The sequence below is a fragment of the Dendronephthya gigantea genome, unplaced genomic scaffold, assembly GCF_004324835.1.
Source record: "Dendronephthya gigantea isolate DGI-Jeju-01 unplaced genomic scaffold, DenGig_1.0 000969F, whole genome shotgun sequence".
Lineage (NCBI taxonomy): Eukaryota > Metazoa > Cnidaria > Anthozoa > Malacalcyonacea > Nephtheidae > Dendronephthya > Dendronephthya gigantea.
Genome location: NW_021163979.1, coordinates 1 through 15,339, shown reverse-complemented (window position 1 = coordinate 15,339; position 15,339 = coordinate 1). Strand labels below are relative to the sequence as shown.

The following is a 15,339-nucleotide window of genomic DNA, read 5'->3' as shown; positions in this document are numbered from 1 at the left end:
TTATTCTAGACAAACAGTGCAGGCGAGTGTGAGGTGATTTCAGCACCTCTCTGGTTATAGAAGTGCAGTTGTTGAACGACTCCTGCACAATGGAGCGTCAAGAAGATGGTTGCTTGGCAATGGGTTGATCACGGTTACAGTCAACAACCGGGAAACTTCGAACATGTCATGCGCATATTGTTCGGCAGGAAAAGTGTTTGTGGGAGATGATTCACTGCAGAAGGGCACGGAGCCTGAGGTTTTAAAAGTTGAGCTTAAGAGAAACAAAAACAAGGCCTCAATTAGTCAGGTAAGGAAAATGCTTTGAGTATCATTGTTTAAATTCGCATACGCTGTTTGCCCAGCGTATTCATGCTTAAACAACAAAATATATTTGCAAGAGCGACCAAGTTTTAATATTCTTCTAGTGAAAGCTCTTAGTAACGTATTTGACATTTCCAGGCTTGTTCAACTGATAGCAAAGCTCGTGCAAATGATTCTAGCCAGGTGTCAAACACAAAATTCGATACGAAAGCAACTGACCTTCTTACCCGCGATTTAAAGGCCACTGGTACCGTAGGCTCAGTACAGAAATCTTGTGACTCAAGCAATGGGTGCAGTTGCGTTGGTAAAGGATGGGTTCAGATTGTGGTTCGAAGACCAACCAGAGATACTTCGTGGATTTTGAGACTACAAAGTCGGCCGAAACTCGATGAAACACAAACTTCACTACCAGCGATGGGAAAGACAGGGATTTATGAAAGTTTAATTTCAAAACAATCCTTTGGTAAGCCCATTTATTTTCTCAAACCTTCCCAACCTTCAATTGTGCCAGGCGTCACTAGAGTTGTCGATGGGGAAAACTTTGTTGAAGTTTGCAAGTCAAAAGGCAAGCCGATTCTATCGCTACAAAAATTTTTAGAGTTTGCGTTTTTATTCTAAAATCCATTTTACTTCACATATTTCTTTAGTTGTTCAGTTATATTGACAAGCAATTGCTTTTGACTTTCAGGAGCGATTTATTACTATATCGACAATGGCTTGATTGGTGAAGGTGGATTTGGTGGAGTATTCAAGGGTGATGCCATAAAAAGAACTAAAAAAACACCGGTAATTCTCACACAATGTCTCTGCTTCAAAAAACAAGCATTTTCCTTGCATTATTGGCCATATTGCCCTGCTTCTGGGATGAATTAAGATTCCAAAAATCTTATTAGGTTGCCAGCCGTTGCGTTGATTTTTCAGGAAAACCATCTGGTTTTTCATTTACCAAGAGATCGATTTTGCAATTTTTACATTTGAGACAAAGGGATTAAGGTAAACATTGACATTTCGTTGCCGTTAATATTAAAAGTGTTCAAATTTCTGGCACAATGGCACTCAATAAGTACTTTATTGGTGCCAGGCGAAGAAAGTCAGCATAATGTTCCTTTATCCTTGAGTTATTATTGTCTTGATGATGACACTAATAATGCTGTCATTGCTGTGGCTATATTGCTAGCCTTGTTAATTCATTATTTTTGTCCTTTTAGATTAGAACAGAATTTTGCAACATTGCATGGGGAAAGACATGAGGGGACTCAATAAATAAATGAGAGACCAATGGTAACTGAGGAAATCTGATAATTAGGAAGTTTTAGATCAAAGAGGACATTATATTATAATAATGATTAGCCTAAATCTAGTTTTTCCATGAATACATACCATATTTTATGTGGTACTATCTGTAAAAGATACATGTATTCATATCATGCTAAATATATGTTCTTATGCCAGCCCATTGTTCTTTATGGATGACTCTGACATGGTATCAAAAGTCAAAAACTGTTCATCACCTGGACTATTGGCAGCCGGATGACTTAAAGAGATAAGCTCTGTTGAACATTTTGATTGCATAAAAAAACGGTAGTAATATAATTTATATATTGTAACATTATTATTGCTTCAACATGCTTGCTTGTAACTCATCCATGCTATGAAAATTGTTATCCATACCTATAAATTTTGCTATATGGTACAACTTATTTGTATACTTGCTAAAATTGTTGTAATCACCTATATAGGTATTTATATGCATATGTTTCTTTTGACTCTTTAGTGTGACGGCATGCTTAACTTAATAGTACATTTTTTAAATGTTTGTAAATAATACCTATAGATAATGAAATGTAGTGAAATCATGTAAGCCAACATTTTTTGTCGTGTTTGTTTTGTAATACAGATATGAAACTGAAGCCAAATCGAGTCACACGTTTTTTTGCCCAATGTGCGCATGACGTAACTTGCTTGGCAAGTGTCATGTTGAAATTTAATAAGTAGATCGATAGAAAATCGAATTATTGACAAACAAATGCTGATTTAAACAAAACCTTTAAGGCGATGTCTATTTTTTGTTATTTTAACCTACACATCAGTTTTTCCCTGACGAAAATGTTCTATAGAATCCTATAGAATATGCTATAACATATTCTAAATCCCATAGAATATTGTATAGGACTTCTTATCCTATAGCATATTCCATTGCCATATTCTATAGAATTTAGAGATGCTATAGAATATTCTATTGCACATTCACAGTAAAATATATTCTATAGAACATGCTGTACACAATATTCTATAGAATTTAGAGATGCTATAGAATATTCTATTGCACATTCACATTAAATATCCAATAATATGTTCTATAGAACATGCTGTACACAATATTCTATAGAATATATGTTATACAGAATGAGACCTTTATGCAATTTAAAATATAACATTTTTAGTACACTATTCATTGGTCGAGAATTATATTCGCATTTTTTGTAAGGTTCTCTCAACATACTTTTGAAGTCTTAAAGTTAAAATTCTCAGCAGAAATCATTCGTTTTGTAAAGACAAATCACGAATATTTCACACATATGACATATCTCATATCTGTTTCATAATATGCCCGTTCGCAGGTTAGATGGCGGGCGTTTTGCCCAAACAAGGCCGCAAGGTTATGTGGGACTTGTTTAACCGCCACGCATTATTTTCAAATTTTGAGCGCGTCTTTGTATGTAGTTTGTCATCCGTTGATTCAACCTTTGTAACTGATACTGGTAGAATTTAGTGCGTTTTTCTTTCGTATTTTAACATAAAATACGCATTCTTTGAATTTGTCAAAGAGGAATCATAGGAGGGTGGTGAAACGCGCTGTAGTATGCGAGAAGAATCAGAAGATATGGATAATTTCGTGAATGCCTGAAAGGTGACTAGGATCGTGAGAAAGAAAGGCCATGGCAATGAGAAATTTCTAAAGTTAAGAAAATAATCAAAAGTTTATTGACCCATCTATACAACAACATGTGTAGCTAAAGTATTGGAATTCAGTGGTGAGTGTGTTTCGTATATGCTATAAATGCTATATGTTTGTATAGGCAACATATGTTCTGTATACCATTATAATTAATCTCATAAATTTTTATTCACCTTTAGATTAAACTTTTTATTTGAACATTTTATTTACACCTTTTATTTATACCACTATAAATAGAGCCATTCCAACTAAAAATTATTTCTGTCAAGACATTTGCACTAGCTCTAGATAAATTTTATATATCATTAAAATTGAATTAAATATAAGCTAGGCCTCAAGTGTTTAATTGTGTGTTTACTGTTAAAATTTACAGATTTCCTTTTGTCCAAGCATCACACTAACCAAAGGTCAAAATGGAGCTCTATTAAAGCAATATTAAATGTGAAAGGTTTTGTTTATGCAGTGCCGTGGATGCAAGAACAACTTTGCTCTCATTCCATCACTGGAAAGGCTTCAAATGCCTAGCTTAATTCAAAGAAAAGGATGCAAAACCAGAGCCAGAGAAAGTTAAGAGTATGTATGGTAAGCAGTATAATTAATTGTTAGTAATTATGTCTGGTCTAAGTTAATATATCTTTTATACATATCTTGGTTCAGTTATTGATGAGTTTTACCTTTTGTAGCTGTGTCTAAAGTATGGTGCAAAAAGGTTTGAGGGAAAAGAGGCTGACATATGACAAGTTATGGCACCAAAGATTAATAATATTGTGCAAGTTGAGAAAACCAAGTTGAAAGCATCTGGACATCAGTAACTATATGACATTCCATTTTCTACTATTTACATGTTCTGTACATGTAAATATATTTAATATAATAGCCTAGTTATATTTTTGCTATTTTCTTGCACAGTCATTTTATTTGGTGGGAAAACTGCAGTATGGTAATAATTTTATCTAGAAAATATTGAATAAATTTATACATTCATAAAAAACCAAGCTAAAATATTTCAATTTGAGTGACACCATATTGTTTTTAATTACTTAGAGCATAATATTTCAATTGAATCCTCTTCAAAATGTGTGAAATGTATATAATTTTCACTTAACTACCATTTAAGCTAAACAGCCTTCAAACAACCGGCTGCAGTTGTTTTATCCACAAAACAAAATGATTATTTGACAGACTTAATTACCAGAACTAGAGTTCTACATGCAGATTAAAGTTATATGGACACTTATAGGACTTGTTTTTTATTCTTTGTTGTATAATATATGTATTTCAATTTCTTTAATCTCTAGATTTATTTATATGTAATTTAAGCAAGGGATTTTCATTAAATCTTTGCATCAATTGAACGTTAAGTAAATAAATTTGTTACATATATTTGGGAATATTTTATTTGTTTGTATATCTCACTCTTGGTAGAAAGAAGTTTTGATTATGTTGTTATAAAGTGATATATTTCAAAGTCGAAAAATGGACGAATGTTGAATATACCATTTATCATCCAATAGCATATTTAATAGATTATCCTATAAAATATACTATAGAATACATATTCTATGGAGCATTTTATCACATATTCAATAGGATCATTAATGGAATATTCCATAGATTGAAAATATTTTATGGAACATTTCATATAGGATGTCATAGAATATGTGTTAGAATGTTCCATAGAATACCAGTATTCTATAGAACATTCTAATGAATGTTCTGAAGGATATTCTATTGAATATTCTATAAAACATGGCATATGTTATAGAATATTCTATTAAAGGTGCTATAGAACATGTTGTAGAACGTTCCATAGAATAGGTTCCAAAATCCCTTAGAATATTCTATAGGATATTCAGTAGAGAATTTTAATGGAATATTCTATAGAACATTTTTGTAAGGGTTACATCGTCTTATTTAACACCCGAAGTTTGTGTGGTTTAGTTTTTGCACTTTTGGCGCTAGCATTGGAGCGACTAAATAGCATAAGCTATATAATCATACGAAGTATACAAAATGCGACTTGAAAATATTTATTTCTACATATGCTGTGACAGGAAAATCTATGTACAAGAATGTATAAAATGTCTAGTGTACTTAACGTCCTTCAAAAGTTTTTGTCCTAAGGCTTGCCGACCAGAGCAGTTTCCATTTGCCACACCAGCAATGTACTCCATGTTTAGTGGATAAAATAAGGTTGAGTGCTCTTCGATAGGATAACATTTGCCCTCCACCGCAATCATCAAAGTTTGAACGTCTGAAATGTCTTCTGAATCATTATCCTGATCTATGGAATCAACAACCTTTAATAAGAAACCAATGTTTTTTAGAAGGACTTTAAAAGTATTTAAAAAACAAAGTCAGCCCACAAAGGTTCTTACACTTACTGAACAAATCTTAAAAAAGAGAGACTGAGATTCTCCTACATTCTTCTTCAATAATTCCTTCAAAATCTAAGCAACTGTGCTCTGGATGTCTGTTAAAAAAATTGTTTATCAAGATAGATTATGTTAGATTATAAATAGGCATATTTCATGTAGCAATAGCCTGTATTGCTATAATACTATAATTTTGCCATTGGTTTGGGCAAATTATTATTAATTGCATGACTTACCTGATTTCCCAGTAATTGCTCTCTCCACTCTGTTTATAAGAACAAATGTAGTTTCTTGTTACATTTCTTGGCATAGTCCAAAATATTTTTCTCAATCAATGGATTGAAATTTGCCAATAATATCATGGATTAACTTGTGGTTTACTCTTTAAAATTCTGCTTTTACCTGAAAAAGAATTAATAGAGTTTGCTAGATACATTGTGAAAGAAAATTCCTCTACTGGTAATTTAAAACCCATACTCTGTCAATTAACTAAAATATCAATGAGAATTTTATACAAAATATGGCAGGTAACTAAAAAGTAGCGAAGTAGCACACATGGGTATGTCGAACAAAGAAATTTGGCAGTCAATTATCAGCTTGGATAGTTTGTCAACAAGAATTATAGTACCTTATATCAATATTAAAGCTGTAAACTAAAAGCAAACTTACCTCTGTAACAAGCTAAAGTGCAGGATTTTTTCTTAAATTGTTTCTACCCCAGGCATTCTTATGCTCCATGAACCCTGTATCAGAAAAAATATATTTATTGATATGTTTAACAAGTCAGATCCATTTCTTAAAGTATCATAGAGGTGGTAAACATAAATAATCGTAAAGATTATGTACATCAACAAGGTTATCACTTACTCTTCCACCACAATTGAGTCAGCAAGGAAGGGATATTTCCAAATTATCATAGGTGAAATATTTTGTTTTTCTTCCATGGTTTGATAAATTAATTTTATACGCCTGATTGTTGACAGTAAATATCCCTCATTCCCTTGTGAACCAATGTTACGTAAATGCATCCACTGACCGAAATATAATAATGAGTAAGAGTCAGAGTGGACGCATAATCGACATATTTGGGGATATAGTGTCGCGGCAACCAACCGTACAACGAGAGAAAGGCGAAATTTTAATTTGAAATTTCAAACATCGTCTCGCTTTGCCTTTTTTGGATTTATTAACAATCGTTTTTAGTTTTTTACGAATTTTAAGACAGTGTAAACTGAAAAGAGAGTAAATAATATACTTTATTAGAGATTTATAGAAAATTTCGTATTCATTGCAATAGAACTGTAAAACCATAGAACCGTAGAACAATGGAACCGTAGAATCCTGGAACTGTAGAACCCTGGAACCGTAGAACCATAGAACCATGGAACCATATAACCGTAGAACGGTAGAACCGTAGAACCGTAGAACCATAGAACCATAGAACCATAGAACCGTAGAACCATCAAACAATAAAACCATAAAACCGTAGAACCGTAGAACAATTTAATGGTAGCATTATATTATTAGTGCCGTATAATTATGCATTACATATTTATTTAATTATTACAATATATTTCGTTACTCGTAACACGGCCTTATAACCCTCATTAGTGATCTGCCACATAATATTTCATCAGTCCTTTCATCACGCGCCCGACGTCAAAGTTCACGAATCGGGTATGCGCCAAAGATCATAACGGAATTGCAATCGAATGTTTTCGATTTTGAGTAAGTGTAATAGTTCTGGATACTTTTGTACTTTCACACTCAAGTACTGCTCTGGTATATTAAATAATACCAGGTAATTGTAATATTTTTGTTATTACAAATTACAAGTTTTCTAACCGAGTATGTGACTTTAATACCTGAGTGTCAATGTTTGTCAAAGTCATTTAGATGTAAATTTTGATTAAGATGTCTTTTGCAACCTGGGCTTATCTGACGTGATATGTATCCTGACTTCCTATCTTCCACCATATTGATACAATATAATTGCTGCATGATCCTGTGGTTTCAAATTGGAATTTGCTTGCAAATGCCTAACATATATAATAGCTCTTTGTTATGATAAACAACTATTAGAAAGTTTTGGCAAAATGTCAAGAATTCAGACCAACTCCAAAATAGAGGTTCTTTTGCTGATTTTCCTAACAAATGATGTTGAAATCAATCCTATGTCCTTTTAGGATTTTATTATCATTTCCATAATTTCATGCAAATTATTGTATGTAGGATTTCAACACCTGACAACTATCATTCTGTCTTTCTATGTATTTTGGCAACTGGAATATAACTGCAGCCATAAAGTTCTCAATCTAGTTTTGTCATTGCACATGTGAATGGTTGGTAACCACATGGAGTAAGTTATTAACTGACAAATTTTCAAAAATATTTTATTGGGCTTTCAAAGATTTTCTAAACATCTTGCCAAGCTTGAAGGCACCAACAGAAGTTATCATTGGTGGGAGAAAAGGTCAGTTGTCAATCTTGAGATAAAATAAAACTGACAACTGCTGGTAATTTGTAAAAAAACTGTTTTTGTTTTATAGACAAAGCAGGCAAAAGACTCAGAATATTACAATTTCTACTGAGCGCAGAGAAGACCTTATCACAGAGGCTTTAGTAAGGAAGTGTAATTTTTATTATTTCGTACCTTTGTTTTACTGTATTGTACAATCTGTCAATTAACCACTGATTATTATATTTTAAAAGTTCTACAAAGACTTTGCTGGTCATAAAAGTGGAAGTGATATGGTATGTTCGGGTTAATTATACCTCATTCCCTAAAATGAAACTATTCGCAATAAATTCAAAATCGTAATTCATCATAGTATCAATGCCCCCCCTCCCCTCTGTCTTCAAAAAGTTAGGTCCATATTCCTTTTCTAATTTAATAAGTGGGTTCTTAGTAAAGTGATAAGCTAACTGAAGCTAACGTTTCGAAACTATTTCAACATCAACATATGCCATATTTTTGTGTAGAAGTTTAGTGGTTATAAATTACATTGCAGTGAACGAAAGGTTGCACTCATGTTAGAGGTACCACGGCGGGCACTGGCTGGAATAAATTCGCTCACGTAGATCGTGTCGGTCGCGACCCGCAATTTTTGGGAAACTGGGTTCGAGTTTTTTTAATACGGAAAAACAAGGAATTTCGATTTTATCTCCACTTTTACGCCTTCCCATAAGGCCTCTTTTTACTGTTCAGAAAATTGAGTCGATGAGCGAAGTAGAGCTGATCAAAATCTCCCGTTTGATACCAAATATGCAGAGAAAAGATTTAATTTGACCTACTTTTTACGTGCAAGTAGATACCCTATTTTGAAGAATTGTTTTGGTATTCACATTGAGTACACACAATGGTATGTTTGGCTTCATTAAACTTTGGGCAGCTACGTTGTTGTGCTTGTTCTTTGGCAAATACTTAACGCTTAGGTATTGTTCTTCGATCGTATGTTTTTTGTTTGGCAAGAAAGCGCTTATTTTCCTTGTATTTTGATGGATTTTATCATGTTTCTAGCATGGCTGCCTCAAGTGGTGTAAGGAAGAGGCGATACAACAGATTTCCTGTTGGGAAATATATGGTCTTGCAGAAGGAGAAATGGGACAATGTTTTAAAAGAAACAAAAGCTATTCAGGAAACAGATGTGCAATTAGCTCAGAAAGAGAAGGAACTTTGTTCAAAACGTGAGAGAATGAGACGAATAGATGCAAAATTTAGTGTATTTTTTTAAAAAATTGAGTTATATAAATATTAATTTGATTGTGCTTTGAATGTAGACCTGAGCAGCATGTTTCACGGACTGGTACTCTACTACACAGCCAGAAACGCCACAGACTTGTTGCAAGTTGTCAGTTTTACCGGCTTGTTTCAAGTTATCAACCGGTTGCAAAAAGCTGGTTAATTTCAACAAGTTGCGACAAGCCTGTGAAAATCAGTCTTGTTGCAACTTGTCATAATTAGCAGTCTTGATGCAACTTGTCAATCCCAAGCTTGACAAGTCTGATTGAACAACTTGCAGCAAGTCTGTTGTAACTTCTAACAGGTTTGTTGACAACTTGCATCAGGTCTGATGAGAACAACTTGCATCAAGTCTGTTGACGACTTGCAGCAAGTCTGTTGACAACTTGTAACAGCCCTGTCTGAACAAGCTGATGCAAGCCATGCGAACACATCAGATATCAGTTTGATACAACAAGTTGCAACAGGCCTGCAGCAGACTTGTTGCAACTTGGGTGTTTTTGGCTGTGTATATTATATTGGCTTTTGTATTTTTTTTCCTGCTGCACACATTCTAAATAAAATTCATAATTGCCTTCAGATTGAAAACCTTGATAAATATATTGAGGAAGGGGGTGATGTTATCAGTGAAGTGAATAGAGCAGGTAGAGCAGGTCATGGTAGTTCAGAGCCACCTAGGAAGAAAAGATTTATTTCAGAGAGATCAACCTCAATAAGAATGAGAAACCGCACTCAGTTTGGTGCAAATAGTACAGTTAGTCTAGCTACTTCAAGAAGGAGGAGTTCAGAGACATTTGAGGCAGCATGTCAGATTCATGGGGCTACTAATCACTCAAATTTACCAGGCCAAGTTGGTCTGTGTGACACAGCAATAACAAAATGTTCTGAAAAACTTTTAGTTAATGTTTTTTCAACAAATGTTAAAACAGTTAAAAGAGTAATTCCTAAGATATTACAGAAAGGTATAAATGATTATGAAAAGTCAAATGATAACATGACAAGAAGTATCGCTGTGTATTATAGTGGCGGTATAATGGGTAAAAAAGTATCGTAATGTTTATAGGGCAAGTAGTTACAAAAAGAGTAATGAAGCAAAGTCTCTTCGTATAAAAATCAATAACTGCCCTATTCCGAGACTGTTGCCTTACCATAAGCTTGCACATTATATTAAATCAATAGATATTGGTAAACTTTATTCCATTAGGGAAACACTTTGTGATGGTCTAGATGAAATTGACAAAGTTGATGGGGTGTATAGAAATATTCAGGAGATAGTTCTTATTCTTGCTAGATACTACTTAGTGTGTCGAAAGAGGTATGAGCTTGTATGCTTTAAGAAACAAACTTACACTTTCAATATTTCACTTGGAGGCGATGGGGCACCATTTGAAAAAGATGACACTTCGTGTTGCTGGTTAGTTAGTTTTCTTAATTTAGGCAGGAAAGTGCTAAGCAGCAATGAGAATTATCTATTGTTTGGAGCCAATTGTAAAGAGGATTGTGTGCCAGTGCGTCGGTTTCTACAAAAGTGCTTGAGTGATATTAGTGTTTTGGAGAAAAGTACCTTTCAGGTTGAGTGTGGTGGTGAGATGGTTAATGTAAGATTTCATGTCTCAGAAATGCCTAACGACATGAAGATGTTGGCATTCTTTGGTGGAGAACTATCAAACGCAGCCACTTTCTTTTCTACCTTTGCAAATGTAAGCACCCATAATATGAGTTCTCTTGCAGGTTCTTTCAGTTTTTCTGGGAAGGAAATGTGGAAGCCCTGGAAATATGAAGACAGGGTCTCTGCTGCAAACAAGGTTGAAGATTTTAAGAAAACTATGGCCAAAAAACCATTGGCACCAGCCACAGTAAGATCTAAGGTAACATCCTTCATTGCCCAGTTGAAAAGCCGCCAGGAATTTCAACCCATTGTTGGAAGGTTGATTGATCGGGCTCATGTAGACCCGCTTCACCTAAAAAACAATGCTTGTGCACTTACCCATAGGTTGTTGCTTTATGAAGTAATTGCAATGACAAAGCTTGGACAGAAGGTGAATTCTTTTGCTCAGGTTCCTTCAAACTCTCCATTTAAAATGTACATCCTTTCCATGCGTGAATGCAATTTATCAAGGTTAGCGAATAAGATCATCAAGTGGTTTGATGAAACTGGTGCTAATGGAAAAAGTTTTGAATATCGCTTCACTGGCAAGCAGTCAAGACTTTTTCTCCTGCATTTCATGAAATTAATTTCATATATTGAACCTATTTCTGAGCCTGGTAGGCAGAAAACTATTCTGCATATTCTTGCATACATTTGCCTTCTTCTTAGAGATTGTGTTTCGATATTCAGTCGAATAAATATTTCAAATGATGAGATAAAGAAGCTTACCAATCTCTGTCGAGACTATTTCCGGGCAAATGCTCTGTTCTTTCAAGTAAATCCCACTGTTTGGACAATAGGCAATATTGTTCCTGCCCATACCCAGTACATGAAGGACAAATATGACCTTGGCAACGGTATTAACTCAATGGAAGGAAGAGAGGCAAAACATGTCTTCATTGCAAAATACAGCAGGAATACCAATTTTGTTTCCAGATGGGAACAAATTTTCCGACATGAGTTTGTATCCTTAATCTGGCTCAGGGAGAGAGGTTTTAACCTTCCTAATGAGAGATCTGATCATTCTTGTGCCAAGTCATATATTCCCAAACAAGTAAGCTCTGGAGATTTGGCATACTGTTATTGTGGGTTGCAGAAGGTGTGCATGTCAGATGTTAAGTGTAGATTCTGTGCAGATAAGCTTAGGAGGTTGATTGTATCAAGTGTTTCCTCAGGGAAAAATCTTGTGTTTAAGTAGGTTTGATTAGCTTGGCCAACTTGGGTTACTCAACTGCCAGTGTTCTTGTGAATTATGTTCCAGCGGATGAAAACCTTAAACTGCTGGAGAACAGAACAGCAGCAGGGTAGCCAGGGCATGCGGCCAAACCTTTTGTGAACTTTTTGCTAATGTATTAATCTTTTTTATGAATTTGACTTGAAAAATAAATTTTTTATTAAATTATTCTGGCAAATGACTTCATTTGTTGTGATATGGGAATGATGGGAGGTGCACATATGAACACTAAGCTATCAGGGCCGTCATAAAGACATGTCGACAGGGGGTGTTTGTCCAAAAATTACCGACAAAATTCTGAAAATCTACTAATTAACCCATTAAACGGCATTGTGCCCTGATGCACCCTACCTTTAGTATTTGCTCTGTCTAACACCAGACAATTTTACTCGTCATGTGAAAAGTGCTGGCACTTAATGGGTTAATATTTCATTTCCCAAAAATGTCGGCAAGCACGGGGGAGGCGGGTGGGGGAAGCTTGGACAAATTTAGAGTTATTTGTTTGTTGTCTTTACATGAAGGTCACACAGGCTACATACCGTAAATGCTCAGTTTGCAAGCAAGATTTGCATTTATGGAGCACGGCATTACATGATACAGTAATAAAGTGTGAATAAGTAACTACCAACAGACTGCAGATACACTATTTAATTTACCTACATACAAATGCACACCAACAGTAATGAAATAATTTTTTTTCTTTTCATTTGTAAACATTAAAATGGATTTTTTGTACAAAAGCTATCATAATAGTACATGATTTCAACAGCAATTCAATCAACATATAAACAATGTTCAAAATGAGTAATACAAATCAAATTATATATAAACAGAAAGTATATAAATTTTACGGTATGAAACTCAAATTTCAACATTAAAACCCCCATCCTATGAAAGGTCACATTCATCTCCAGAAATTAATTCAGCGATACACTGCTGACACATGTAATATACCGCACATTATTTTAGCTTGAAATCAGCCAAAAAATAAAAACATTGAACATGGGCATATTTTGTAGTTCATATAAAAAGAGTATTAATGAATTAGCTATGTTGGGGGAATCCATGTACATTCCATTCTCCATAATTAAAGGAAATTGTCAATTGCCCCTTCTTAAAATTACACATGAAAGCAAAATCTTTCCTATCACTTACTATTAGCTCAACTTTGTGTCCTCTTCTTCTACCTGCTAAAGTTCTCTTAAAATAGTTCTTGACCACTTTATCTTCATATCCTGACAGCAAGGTATATAATAATTACTTGACCACTTTATCTTCATATCCTGACAGCAAGGTATATAATATATAGTTATATATATATATATATATATATATATATATATATATATATATAATATATATAATATAATATATATATATATATATATATATTATTATATATATATATAATATATATATATATATATATAATATAATTTTCTTTGACGGCGCTGAATTAGGAAATGATTTCGTTCACCGCAGACAAAATCTAATTGAACCAATTTGTTTTCTCCACACTGTAAACAAACCTTTAACTCCGTGGGCGAAATGATGATGGGTTGTATACCAATTTTGTAAGGGGAAGGAAAATGCCATTATACCCAAACACTCCATAAAATGATGATTTTCATGGTTTGCATTGCCTACATGCAATACATCTAGAATATTTAGCAAATTACGAGCGAATGAAGAGTTTGAAAATTTAAAGATTTCAGCAATGCTACGTGTGCAGAAACATGGTGGGTCATGGTGGACATTTTTCCGCAGTAAAAAAAGTTTTCCCATACAGAGGCTTTTGAAACATCGTTCTTCTATGCGTTTTTACTAAACCAATTAGTATACGATGTCCATTTTGTCAACATATGGCAAAGCAAATTTTTCACACCTCTCTAGTGGTTGTTTACAAATTACGTGGCGCATTTTTGGCCATTTTTGACACCCCCTTCTTTACACATACTATCAAGTTTGTGAAGGCAACGATTGTTTTGGCTGTTTTCCTTGTTGTCTGGTTTATGTTGTCCCTTCTACAGCGTTCCCTATCAACTATTCTCTCTTTTTATCAACCTGTCGTCCTTCCTTTTTGCTCTCACCCCACGACCATCTTCTCACCCCTTCCCCCACCAATTGGCGTCAATCTGACGTTAATTGAGGGGACCATATTCATATCTGCTGTGCCTGGCTAATTTCTTTTGAACACAACTCACTTTCAATAAAAATCATCCTGGCGTAACAGAATATATGAATATAGGTCCTCCCTAATTAACATTAGATTGACAGCGATGCCCAGTCCCTCTGTTCAGTCCCTTTTAGCGGGATTCAAAACATCGATTTACCACTTAGAAGACAGTCGTCTTCGCCTCTAGACCACAAGTTCTTGTACTGGATAGCCATGGTTATTTAGTTTACTTTACCCTTTTACGAAGTTCATAATAAAAAATGGTTTTGGCAGGATTCGAAACATCGATTTACCACTTAAAAGACAGCCTGCTGAAGACATGCTGAACGGCCATGGATATTTAATTTACTTTATTCTTTTCACAAAGTTCATAATGAAAAATGTCATGGCAGGATTCGAACCATCGATATAATACTTGGGAGACGATTGTCTTCGCCACTAGGATGCAAAATTTTGTGATGAATGCTTATGGTTATTTAATTTACTTTATCCTTTTCACGAAGTTCATTATGAAAAACGGTTATGCTAGGATTCGAACCATCGATTTAAAACTATGGAGACCATCGTCTTTGCCACTAGCTGCAAGGTCTTGTGCTGGATGACCATGGTTATTTAGTTTACTTTATCCTTTCACGAAGTTCATAATAAAAAATGGTTTTGGAAGATTCAAAACATCGATTTACCACTTTAGAGACAGTTGTCTTAGCCATTAGACTGCAAGGGCTTGTGCTAAGCGGCGATGGTTACTTAATTTGTTTTATTCTTTTCACGAAGTTCATAATAAAAAAGGTCATGGGAGGATTCGAACCATCGATTTACTACTTGGGAGACGATTGTCTTCGCCACTAGACTGCATGATCTTGCCCTGAACGGTTATGGTTATTTTAATTATTTATCCTTTT

General features: G+C 34.4%; 1 pseudogene; it reads left to right on the top strand.

The window, feature by feature from the left end:
• Positions 1-7,991: 7,991 nt before the first annotated feature.
• LOC114544813 lies at positions 7,992-12,225 on the top strand (annotated as a pseudogene).
• The last annotated feature ends 3,114 nt before the right edge of the window (positions 12,226-15,339 follow it).